General features: G+C 41.9%; 1 protein-coding gene across 1 annotated transcript in view; it reads left to right on the top strand.

The window, feature by feature from the left end:
- Positions 1-3,493: 3,493 nt before the first annotated feature.
- The window catches only part of RAB27B (RAB27B, member RAS oncogene family), a 57,921-nt gene continuing 48,595 nt past the window's right edge, over positions 3,494-12,819 (top strand). Inside the window, exon 1 of the mRNA XM_077777659.1 lies at positions 3,494-3,580. The gene's annotated coding sequence lies outside the window, so the exon portion shown is untranslated. The remainder of the gene's footprint in view (positions 3,581-12,819) is intronic.

Genomic DNA, 12,819 nt, shown 5'->3' with positions numbered 1-12,819 from the left:
CATGCAAACAAGTGGGGGAAGGGCAGAGAGAGAGAGAGAGAGAGAGAGGATTCCAAGCAGGGTCCACACTGTTAGCACAGAGCCCGATGCAGGGCTGGAACTCACAGACTGTGAGATCATGACCTGAACCAAAATCAAGAGTCAGATTCTTAACCAACTGAGCCACCCAGGTACCCGTGCCGTTTCTAACTAGAAGTCTCCCATGTACATTTCTGTATCTGTTTACCTCAGGGCTGTATTTATTAATTGATAAACCTATTGACAATTTATGTCTATTTAATTTGTGGTACATAAACTCAAGGTACAGGAAGGAAATTATTTTTTTTAAATGTTTATTTATTTTTGAGAGAGAGAGAGAGAGGGAGAGGGAGAGATGATGGGGCAGAGAGAGAGATGGAGACACAGAATCTGAAGCAGGCTCCAGGCTCTGAGCTGTCAGCACAGAGCCCGATGCGGGGCTCAAACTCATGAACTGTGAGATCATGACCAGAGCTGAAGTCAGATGCTTAACTGACTGAGCCACTCAGCCTCCCTGGCAGTTATTTTTAAATTGTGGCACATAATGCAGTCACTTTGTTTTCACTGGTTTTGCACGGTCTTTTAGTCTGCTCTACCTCTGGTCAAAGCGGCCTTCATGAGATGGCCCAGGATCATTTCTTTCACTTTCCTACCACCTTCTCCTCCTCGGAACCTGTCTTCCCACAGGGAAGGAAAAATTCCACCACTCTTGCATCTCCAGGAGGGCTGTCCCTGCAAACGTGGACCCACAAGGCAGCTGGCACACTTCTCTGGGGGAAGGGTGACAGGAAAAGCAGATGATAAATGCCTATTAGACTTTCTCACAGCAGGAACTTTTTCTAGAAATGCTATGGAGGCAGCACTGTGTGGTGACCACCATGAGCCCTGCCTTTAGGATCAGCAAATCTGAGTTCTTTTTTTTTTAATTCTTTTAAAAAATATGTATTTATTTGTGAGAGCAAGGAGGTGCAGAGAGGGAGAGGGGAACAGAGGATCCGAAGCGGGCTCTGTGCTGACCGCAGACAGCCTACTGTGAGGCTTGAACCCAGGAACCGGGAGATCATGACCCGAGCCGAAGTCCAGCACTCCACCTACTGAGTTGCCCAGGCATGCCTGGAAACCTGAGTTCTTCTTTTATGGATCTTCGTCATTCTGGGCACATTGCTGGGACTTTCTCAGCCTCATTTTCTTCTTTTTTAATGTGGGAAAAATAAAAATAATAGATGTCTTGCCTATTTCAAAGCAGTGTTGTGAGAGTCAAATGAGATGATCTATGTGCAAGGATTTTAGAAACTTCATATGGGAAATAATAGCTATTAGGATTAATGTAAGTGAATACAGAAACTGGGTGAAGAATTCAGATTTTTCACTGATTAGCACAGAGAATAATATTTATTTATTTATTTGTTTACTTATTTATTTATTTAGAATCATTTTAAATTACTGTGCTGCATACAAAGGATTACATTCAGAGTTAAGTTCTTTCTTTTACCTCTCTCCAGGGGCAGGGACACATGCTTGTTTTATACTGATATTGTTGTTGGATGCAAAGCAGATTTACCACAGATATAGATTCCCAGCATACATGTTTTGAAAATCTACAACCCAAACTTCCTATACTTTTTCCTAGTAGATCAGAATAATTTTTATTAATCGGACCTTTGGGAGAATGGAGTAAATAAGTGCTACCAAAATAATACATATAGACAACACGTATGTAGAATTTACCTTGCCAGATACTATTCTATGTGCTTTTCTGATATGAAGTCATTTACTCACAATAACACTAGTAATGCATTTTATTATCCTCATTTTCAAGATAAGAACATTGAGGCACAGGAAATAAAACTTCCATGTTTTCTTAATAAAATAGAATCTTATGGGACCCAATTTCCCCCATTGTCCTTTTCTTTTCTTTTTTTTTAAGTTTATTTATTTTGATAGAGAGAGTGTGTGTGTGTGCACACATGTGCACAGGAGGGGGAGAGAGAGAGAGGAAGAGAGAGAATCTCAAGCAGGCTCTGAGCTATCAGTGTAGAGCCCAATATGGGGCTCAATCCTACCAACTGAACTCTGAGACCATGACCTGAGCTGAAATCAAGTCTGCCTCTGGGGCGCCTGGGGAGCTCAGTTGGTTAAGTGTCTGACTCTTGATTTCGGCTCAGGTTGTGATTTCACAGTTCCCTGAGTTTGTACCTGGCATTGGGTTCTGCACTGACAGTGTGGAGCCTGCTTGGGATTCTCTCTCTCTCCCTCCCTCTCTCTCTTTCTCTCCTCCTCCGTCTCTCCCCTGCTCGTGCTCTCTCTGAAAATAAATAAGTAAACATGAAAAAAAAAAAAAAGAGTCTGGACTGAGCCACCGACCTGCTCCTCACATCGTTTTCTTCTTCCACTATTTTCCTACCGTTTATTTTCTTGCATTTGGTTTGGGTTTGGGGCGCCGGCCTCACCTCCACCCACAGCACTTCTCAGGGAGATGCGCCCTTAGCTGGTAATGGCTGTGCCTCCCACACTATCCCTTGAAGCGCAAGGTCAGAACTGGGTCAGACAATTCAAATTTAAGTAGCATCTCATTGTTGACAACAATGGTTTGAAACTTTGAAATTTTCTTCACAGAGGACTAATTAAGCTGCTGTTAATGCATACAATGTTAGTTTCTCCCTCTTACCATCCGTGCTAAACTAGGGATGTCAGAGTCTGTCTAAAAGGTAACTCAAGAGAGCCAGCCAGGAACTTCCCTATGGACAGGAGCTGGAAGTGTCTACAGCAAGGTCTGCCACATAGTAGGTTCTTAATAAATATTTGTCCAGTGAATGTGTATGCTCTTGATTTCGTTTGACCTCACAGACGTGACCTCAGTAACTTACCACCCTACTGATCTGTGAAGTGACGTTAGGAGGTAAAAACTTAGGATGGTGTGTCCTGATTAATGCATTCACATTAACAGGTTCTAACTTTTAAACACTAATTTCATTAAGTCCCCTTTAATTTCCCGCGGCCCTTCTGTGTTCTCCACCGGCAATCCCAGGCTCTCCCCGCAGCTAATGAGACCTCCCCCGGGAGGAGGGAATGCAATGCGTTGGAAGCAGTTCTCACAGTGCCCTGGGCTCTTTGAATAAGAGCAGAGAAAACACGGGGAAACAGAGGAATAAAAATGAGCTCGCTGCGAGGGCGTACAGCCTGGCAGCGTGGAGTTTCTCCAGAAGCCCAGGGCCTTTGAGTCACCCGCAAGATCTGCCCGAGTTGAGCTCCCTGCACATCCGCGTTAGGACGGGGAGACACGCCTTCTTCTCACACAGACCTTCCAGATCCCCGCGGCTCGGCAGCCCCGGGGGTGGTGCTACCAGTCCAGCCACCCGCAGTGCCGACGGCCAGGGGCTGGGGACCGGTCCCGAGCCACAGGGTGGGCGCGAGGAGCTGTCCCGATGAGTGGCGCCCGGTAGAGCCGATCCCGTGCGGCCGCGGGCGTGGAAAAGCCCGGAGTTCAAGGGCTCGGGAAGGGGAAGGAGGTATCTGAAACCTGACACCCGGGCCCTCTTCGCCGAGGAAACTTCGCAGGCTGGTGAGTTGGGCAAGCCGGGCTGTTCTTGCTGGAATGCGATCCCACCCAGTCCGGGTGTTCTCCGCGGCGGCCCGGGGAGGAGGAAGTGAGACGTGGACGGCGAGCGGCAGGCCGGCAGAGGGGCGCGCCGAGCCTGCCAGGGGGTGCGCCCTGCGCGAGCCGGGGTCCCGGGGACGCTCGAGGGGGCGGACTCTGGGTGTTTCCGTCCCAACAGCTGGCTAGGATTGAACAAACAGCACCCCCCCCCAAAAAAGAAAAACCCAACCCAGATACAGCAATGCCATTTTCCTTTTATTTGTATCTCAAAACCAGCCAACATAATCATAATCCTGATCATCATAATCATATGTTTAGAGTTTCATTGAAGGGGAGGTTTGTCATTCAGTGAGGCCAGCCAGGTAAGTGATAGGACATTTCTCTGCACTTCCTCAGGTACCGCATGGTAATCAAAAGCAATTTCTGTCTTCCAGGTTTTTGCTCACTTATTTCCAAATTCTGATCCAAGCGCGGCAGCTACTAGGGCGCGTGCGTGTGTGCTTGTTCAAGTGGTCACAGGACCTTAGCTTCCAAGCTTCCCACCCAACACAACGTTATTTAATTATTTGAAAGCTGTAGGAGCAGATGACTAGCGAAAGCTAGAGGCTGCATTCCTAGGAAAAAGCTGTGTTTGGTTAAAGTCACCACACCTGTAACATGTTTACTGGCTTTTTATTTCAAGAGCTAAAACTAAGAGTATAAGGTTCCAGTTGATTTAAATGGTGCATTAGTAAACTAAGCCCACATGAATAAATGTCGTTCCAAGGTCATTACCAACAGAATGGTTATTTAAGATAACAGTAGCTATGAATTTTTATTTCTATTTTTTAAAATGTGTGCTATTCCTCTTTTTAAATGTTTATTTATTTTTGAGAGAGAGAGAGAGAGCACACAAGCAGGGAAGAGGCAGACAGAGAGGGAGACACAGAATCTGAAGGTGCCAGGGGGCTTGAACTCACAGACAAGGAGATCATGACCTGAGCCGAAGTCAGTCGCTCAACTGACTGAGCCACCCAGGCGCCCCTACTATTTTTAATATTTAGTTACAATCATGCAAACTCAGTGATATTGTAAATAAGTAAATAAATAAATATGTATATTTATGTGTATGGTTGTATAGTTCTGAATTTGAGAAGTTAACAAAAGAGATGGGCTTCGGCATTATAGCCTGTTGAATTCTCAAGTTATTATAAAGTCTACATTGTAATATGAAGTGAGAGTCACGCTTGCCTTGTGCCTTTCCGCCTAAATAGTTATTTTTCATAGACGGCATCAGGCCTTCTTTAAGGCAAGAGGGGATTCTTACGGACGACCAAAAAAGAGTAATCTTGACAGATACCTTAATATTAATAAGGCTTTTCGGCTTAAGAACTGACTATGGCCTCCCATAAAATGTTACCGTCAGTGCTTTTGAAAGGAAAACAAAACATTTCAGATGAAACTGGATGAGCCTGTTCTTACAGTTGCCAAGAAGGGATAAAGGGAATCTGTCAAATGTAAGCCAATGACAAGTCTCACAGGCTATTTCTAGAATGGGCATATTTGACCTGATAGGGAAGGTAACCCTCCTAAGTTGGTCTTCTCACCTTCTTGGCACACTGGCTTCATTCTAACATGATCAGTTGGTTTCTGAATTGCTTTTCATTTATTTAACTGTTTTTCTGGAAAAGTGGAATTTTTCCCAAACCACAGGTGGTTTAGAACAGAAATCTGCTCTTTTCCCACCCTTCTCACTCTGGAAAGCTTCATGTTAGGTTTTTGGTCTTTCAAGTTGGTAGCACAGCATGAAACATAGACCAACTATTCACATAAAGCTCCGCTCACAATTAATCCAGTTTCTTGAGTTGATTCATCAGGGTAGGTTAACCAGTTGTCTAGCTGTTAAGCAAGATAATTGTGATGTTGAGATGAAGGGAAACAATTACAGTAAAAATAGACAGGACAAACCAGGTGTTGCCCATGAAGAGTATGTCACTTCTAGAGTTGGTGGCTAAAGGAGAATGATTTTTAAAAAAACGTTTAATGTTTATTTTTGAGAGAGAGAGAGACAGAGGGATGGGGTGGCTCCAGGCTCCAAGCTGTCAGCACAGAGCCCTATGTGGGGCTCCAACCCAAAAACTGTGAGATCATGACCTGAGCTGAAGTTGGATGCTTAGCCAGCTGAGCCACCCACGTACCCCTAAAGGAGAATGATTTTGTACTCATTATTAGGTGTACCTAGAGATGAAGTTCATTACATAGTAGTAGGGAATAGCAACATCACTAAGCATAATAAAAGCCTATTGTAAAACTCATAAGTGGAGTTGAGGGTATTACTTAATTTGTTTCACACAATCATTATTCATATTCTCCAAATATTAGCCTTCTCTCATAGGCCCGTGTTGAATGAAGGAACCTTGTCTAGATTACCAATAATGAGAGTAACACACAATCAAACAAATCTTTCATTAGTTGTCTTTTTTAACTAAACAACTGTTTGGTGTCTTAAGAAAAAGGATTAAAGTTTCTTATTCATTTATTCAACAGATATTTCTTATTGTCAAGCAGTGGTCTGGGCTCTGTGTGGACAGAGTTGGACAAAACAGACAAAAAAAAAAAAAAAAAAGCCTCTGGCCCGAAAGAGCTTGCCTTTTATTGGGGAAATAGAGAGTAAACAAGATACATAACTATAATATAAGCTATAATATGTTATGTTGAGTAATATACTGAATCTATAATCTATTAGAGATAAGTGCTGGGAGAGAATGTATACAGCAGAGGAGGCATGCAGTAAGTGTCAGTGGCATGGCCCAGCACGTGTTGAAATTTTAGACCAGATGCCCAGTAAGCTGACGGAGGGGCTAAGTGGAAGGCCGCTAAGTGGAGGGGCTAAGTGGAAGGCACTCCAAGGTGAGGCTGGGGAGACCACTTGGGAAGTCATTACAGGGACTGGATAAAACCAAAGAAGACCAGAGAATGTGCCACTCTAAGAATTATTTGTTGCAGAGATGGCCTATACTGGGAAGTTGAGCTTATTTCTTATCCCTTATAGCTTATTCTTTATCTAATCCCTTTTTCTAATTTATTTATTAGACAGCCTTACCGAGAGGAAGATCTTTGAATATTGGCCTGAAGGAAGTCAGTGGGTAAGCCATGCGGTTGTGAGGAGGAAGAATTTTCCAGACAGAAAGGATAACTAGCAGGGGTTTGTCTGGTATCTTTCAGGAACCAAAGAAGCCTGCACACCTGGAGGAGGGGGTGAGGGTAGCAAGGTGGGATCATGGGGCCAGGTCACAGAGGGCTTTGAAAGTCCTAAGGCACATGTTGACTTTTGATTTGTATTCTGAATGAAGTGAGAAGATTCTATGATTTAGATATTGTCTATTGAAAAGTCACTCAACAGATACTGAGCATATTCTGAGCCTTGGTATTTTTCTAAGCCAGTGGATAATAGAGGTTAATATCATGGAAATTACATTCTTGTTTGAAAGAGAGACACCCAAGTCAATATACAAATTAGCTATTACACAAGTTTCTGTACTATTTAAAAAATTTTTTAATGTAAATTACTGAGAGTGACCTGGAGGGGTAGGAGAATGCTGTATGATTCAAAGGAAGAGGACGCCATCTTTCTGAAAGATCCCCCTGGCCTCCCTGAAGAGAAGATCCTGTAGGGTGAGCAGAGGAGAAGAGAGACGAGCTAGGAGGCTATTTCGGCAGATGACAGTGGCATAGAGCAGAGTTGGAACAGTGGGCCTGGAGAGAAATAGATTCAGGAACCGTTGGAAGGCAGAGCTGGCGGGCCTTGCTGACAAATTGGATAAAGGGTGGGATGAAGAAAAGGAAGAACCGAAATGATCACCAGACACTGGATAGATGGTGAGCTGTCTCCTAAGACGGATAACACTAAGTGAAATGACAAAACTGGAAGAGATGCAGAACTCCTTTTCAGCCTTTTGGGGTATATTTGAGGTGTCCTTGTGGAAATGTCACATTGGGCGTTTGGATATCGAATTTGGAGCACTTGGAGGCAGTCATAGTTGAACATAGACATTTGGCAGTAAAGAGTTTTGGCCGCTGGTTAGAGCCCTGCTCTTGAGCATATCACCTGAGGACGGTGCTCTGGCTCATTCTAACATTGAGGGATATTGCATAGAAGAAGCCAGTAAAAACAAAACAAACAAACAAACAAAAAACAAACAAAAATAACCTCCCTCCTTCCCTAGAAAAGAGTATCATCATGGAACCCAAGCCAGGAAGTGTTTCCCAAAAAAAGGGGAATGGTCACTTGCGTCAGATGTTGCAAAGATGCAGAGTGGGATGAGGCCCAGGAAGTGATAATTGCCTGTGGCAGCTTGGAATCATTGGTAACTCTGACAGAAGACAGAGTCCTTAAAAATAAGGAATTCATATAAACTAACTTTAACAAATGCTGGAAAGAGCATTTCACTTAATCCCTAAAGAGAGACCACTAGAAAAATGTATGAGTCTCCAGAAAAATCAATTTTAAAAACTGGCTTGTAGAACAGATGAACAAAGGAACACATAATGAGAAATACTCACAAAGGTGTTGCATGAGCTGTAAACAATAGTACGAGAAGAGTAAAACCCAGAGTGGGCTGAAGCCTGGGAAAATGCTGAGAGCCAAGATTCTTCTAGCATTGTTCAGAACAAAGCAGTGAATAAGGAAGTTAGTGGATGTGAGTGAAAGTAGAATTACTCAGTTTCTATTGTGCTTCCCTTTTCTTTCTACATACAAGAAAATAGTGTTCCAAAATGGGAAGGAATTTACGCCACTAAAAGAAAGTAAAAGTCAAAGGTTGATGGGAGAGAAAGTTGCTGGGATTGGTCAGGAAGACTTGTCTGAAGAAACTATGTTTCAGTTGAGACTGAAAGATGTCTGGATGCTGGTCAGATGGACAGTTAGGAGAGAACAATCCAGATAGAGCAAAAGCACCTGCTGAGTTCTTGACGTGGCAAAGAGCTTGATGCATTCAGTAAGCTGATGGAGGGGCTAAGTGGAAGGCCACTAAGTGGAGGGTCTAAGTGGAAGGCACTCCAAGGTGAGGCTGGGGAGACCACTTGGGAAGTCATTACAGGGACTGGATAAAACCAAAGAAGACCAGAGAATGTGCCACTCTAAGAATTACTTGTTGCAGAGATGGCCTATACTGGGAAGTTGAGCCAAATGACATTTCTTATCCCTTATAGCTTATTCTTTATCTAATCCCTTTTTCTAATTTATTTATTATTTTGAGAGGGGTGCCCTACGCAGGGCTCAAACCCATGAACTGTGATATCATGACCTGAGATGAAGCCAAGAGTCGGGTGCTTTACCGACTGAGCCACCCAGGCACTGCATATCTAATAACTTTTTTCTGGGGATAAGAGCATCCCTAGATAAAAGTGAGGGTGGAGATGAGGAATGGAGGCTAAGGACCGGTGTGTTGTCCTCTGATGGGGAAAGCTATACCAGCCCCTGGACTTGGTCTCCTCCAAAGACTTGGAGAAGGCCTGGTGCCCATCTGTTTCCTGTGCAAACTGGGAGGAAGTCTTTGAATCCTGTGTTGTGGTTTCTTCTGTAAAACAACCGTATGATAATAACTGAGTTGGTGCAAAGATGAATTTCCTAGAATCATAATGTTCTCCTTTCTAATTCCCAGCAGTGTTTCTAATCAAGTGTGGTTTTCATGGTTCTGACTCCTTATGGTTTTTCACTCTTTCAAAGTACACTGTGACGTTTAAAATAAATGCACATGCGTGGGGCCCAGAAAACCAGAAACTAGTTTCCTATCAGTTCTTGGAAAGTGTTGAATTAGGGTGATTTTAGTGAATAAAACCTTGAAGTCTTCTGTAATCGGTCAAAACTTGTATCAACATTTAAGAATGTTGATTCTTAAAATCAATATAGTAAATATCCACACACAAGGATAGTCTTGGCAGCTTGAGAACAGAGAACTAATTCGAAAGAGAAGAGAAACAATTTGAATTCATAAATGTTGACTCTATACTTGAAGAAAGAAGCCATGTTTGTGTCATGGTATTTTATAACCAGCAGAAGCACTTTTATTTGCCTTATTTTTTCAGGAACTACGTTTTCTAAAAGTGCAGAAATTGGAATAGGAAGATTAAAGAGATAGTTCAGAACTCCTTTCTAGTTCATTGTTTTTATTTTTTATTTTATTATTATTTAGAGTAAACACATTAGTGCATGATAACTTGATCCAGAAGATGGAAATAAGAACACAGAGAATTATCGACATTCTCTGGAGAGCACATGGATGGCATAAACTTTGGAGAAAATATCATTAGTTAAGTCAAAGTTGACAGTAGTATTTGTTTCAATAAAAGATTCCGCTCACCATATTAAAACTGATAATAGCAATTTAATCTTTGGCATAATTTTTATATATCTGAATTTTTTTATTGAAAAACGTCACAAAGTACCTTTTATCTGTCAGCAACATATTTGGTATTTTGGTTGTAAACAATGAATAAGATAATTCCTATTCTTAAACATTTACATTTTTTATTTTTTTAATGTTTTATTTATTTCTGAGAGAGAGAGACAGTGTGAGCAGGGGCGGGTCAGAGAGAGAGGGAGACACAGAATCTGAAGCAGGCTCCAGGCTCTGAGCTAGCTGTCAGCACAGAGCCCGACGCAGGGCTTGAACCCAAAGCTGTGAGATCATGAGCTGAGCCAAAGTAGGAAGCTTCACCGATTGAGCCACCCACGTGCCCCAATAATTCCCATTCTTGAAGAACTAGGAATCTGGTATGTTAGAAAGATTCATGAACAGACAAGTTTAGTGTAACCACGCAAGGTTTAAGCTAGTGGTTTCAATGCAGTATTGTGATAATAAATAGCAAGATACATTTAAGAGGGTTAAAACTGTAGAGAGATCAGTTAGAAGTGGGAAATAAAGTCTGAAGTTAGCTCAGTAATTGTAAGGTTGGAGAAGAGAAGTCAGATTAGAGAATTAACAAGAGTGGCATTGACCAGACATTGGGAGAAAAGAGGCATTTTTATAAAGTCTCAATTGCTGGTTTTGAGGTAATAGATGAATGGTGGTCCCCCAAACTGAAATTTAGTATAAAAACATGAACCAAGTGGAGGGATAAAGACATACTATATTTGGGGTACCTATGGTCATTCAATGTGATATGTTCAGGGAAATGGCTTCCAGAATCTGAACCTCCTAGGAGAGGGCAGGCTGCTGATACGTGGCTGGAAAATGTTGCTAATCCTCAGGACCAGGTACTATCCCTCAGGGAGAAGTAGTAGCTGTAACATAGGACTCATAATTTTCTTTTTCCATAAACACTGATCGGCTTTGGCTAATAAAGACATTTATGTTCCGAAAAGACTTAAGGGAAATGTAAGGTCACATCTAATTATATATATTTATCATCATTATTTTTATCATTATTGTTAAACTGGAAGACTATATTAAATTTGCCTTTAGCTCTTAGTTCATGAATATGACATCATTTATTCCATTTTGGGGGGGGCAATTGCTTCAAGTAACACTTCCTTTTTCTATAATTCCATTTTGTATTCTCTCCCAGCCCCACCTTGTGAAAAATGACTCGAATCTCAAGAATGTGTTTTACTACCAGAGAATGGAAAACTTAACAGATCCCTTAAGGGATTGATCTGATGATTTGGGCTCTTTAGTATCATGTTGTAATAACCGATAGCCAGCCAATAGCAATTTTAAAACAAATTCTCTCCCATTTTCTTCATTTTCGTCAGTAGCTTTCTTTTAGCTCTGCAATGCCTGAATTTGTGACGCTTTTTATCTCAAGATCTACCTACCAAAATGTAAATATATCTTGATATTCTAAAAGATTTAAGGAACAATTCTCTAGTTATGATTACTTTTGCAATTTCCAACAATATGTAAAATATTGTCAAACGTAAATGTATGTCAAGTGATTGACCAAGTTTTATGGAGAATTATTCTTTCTCTCCTCCCTCCCCTTTCCCAACCATCTCCAACCCCATGATAATACACTTTCCAGTTCACTGTTTGAAAAAGTCTGGGAATATTTTATTACATTTAAATAGGTTCTTTGTGGGGTGCCTGGATGGCTCAGTCAGTTAAGTGTCCGACTTTGGCTCAGGTCATGATCTCACGGTTCGTGAGTTCAAGCCCTGTATTGGGCTCTGTGCTGACAGCTCAGAGCCTGGAGCCTGCTTCAGATTCTCTGTCTCCTTCTCTCTCTGCCCCTCCCCCACTGGTGCTCTGTCTCTCTCTGTCTCAAAAAAATAAACATAAGAAAGGAAGGAAGGAAGGAAGGAAGAAAGAAAGAAAGGAAGGAAGGAAGGAAGGAAGGAAGGAAGGAAGGAAGAAAGAAAGAAAGAAAGAAAAGATTCTTTGTTCTACCGTATGACTGCCTCTCACTCTCCATTTCAAGTATTTCTGATTATTAAATAATTAGAGTGAGAGCACTCTGCACGCCCATTTGTCCCAGTTGAGGTGTTCTCTCTGTACCTTGTGGATTTCAGGTGCGTAAAGCATTCTTTGTTGTAGATACATCATTTCCGACACCCAATTCTGGACCAATGGTTTTTTCATAAAAGATATAAATCACGATGGATAGTGGTTTGCAGATCACTATCAAGACTCTTTGATATCGTTGTCAAGGGTGAAAATTTGCATTGATAATGAGCCCTTGATTAAAGACTGACAACGACCACCATCATTTTCAGTTTGAAATATTACCATTTGAGGAATGCATTCATTGAATGCATCAGTTTTCGAATCTAGGTCACTGTGTAAGAACATCAAAAGCTTCATCATTTTCATTTTAATGGGCACAGTTTTGCAAATTCTACTTTTTCTTACCACTGCTTTCTGTTTGGGATAATTGTTTTACATATGTCCTGTGAGGATTTCAGGCATTCAGACGGTATAGATGCCAAGATATGAAAAAGACAAAAGAAGGTTAAAGTAAACAGACACGTCTCCCATCCTAGCCCTAATCTTTATGAGTCTGGTTCCCTCTAACACAATTGCCAAAATTAGCCCAAGGAATGAACGATTTAGAGGCAAAATTCAGTGATGTGGGTGACAGTGAGGTCTCCACACCACAGGGTGCCAAGGAAAAGGTATATAAAGGCAGATGCGAAAATTTTTTTTTTTATCTATTTAGGGTTTTTCTCCCAGCATGATGTACTCTCCAGGGCTTCCAGATACGGAGAACATGTTTCAAATCCA

This window comes from Crocuta crocuta, unplaced genomic scaffold (genome assembly GCF_008692635.1).
Source record: "Crocuta crocuta isolate KB4526 unplaced genomic scaffold, BGI_CrCroc_1.0 scaffold36, whole genome shotgun sequence".
Lineage (NCBI taxonomy): Eukaryota > Metazoa > Chordata > Mammalia > Carnivora > Hyaenidae > Crocuta > Crocuta crocuta.
Note: the sequence above shows the minus strand (reverse complement) of the source record. Positions and strands in the feature narration are given on the sequence as shown.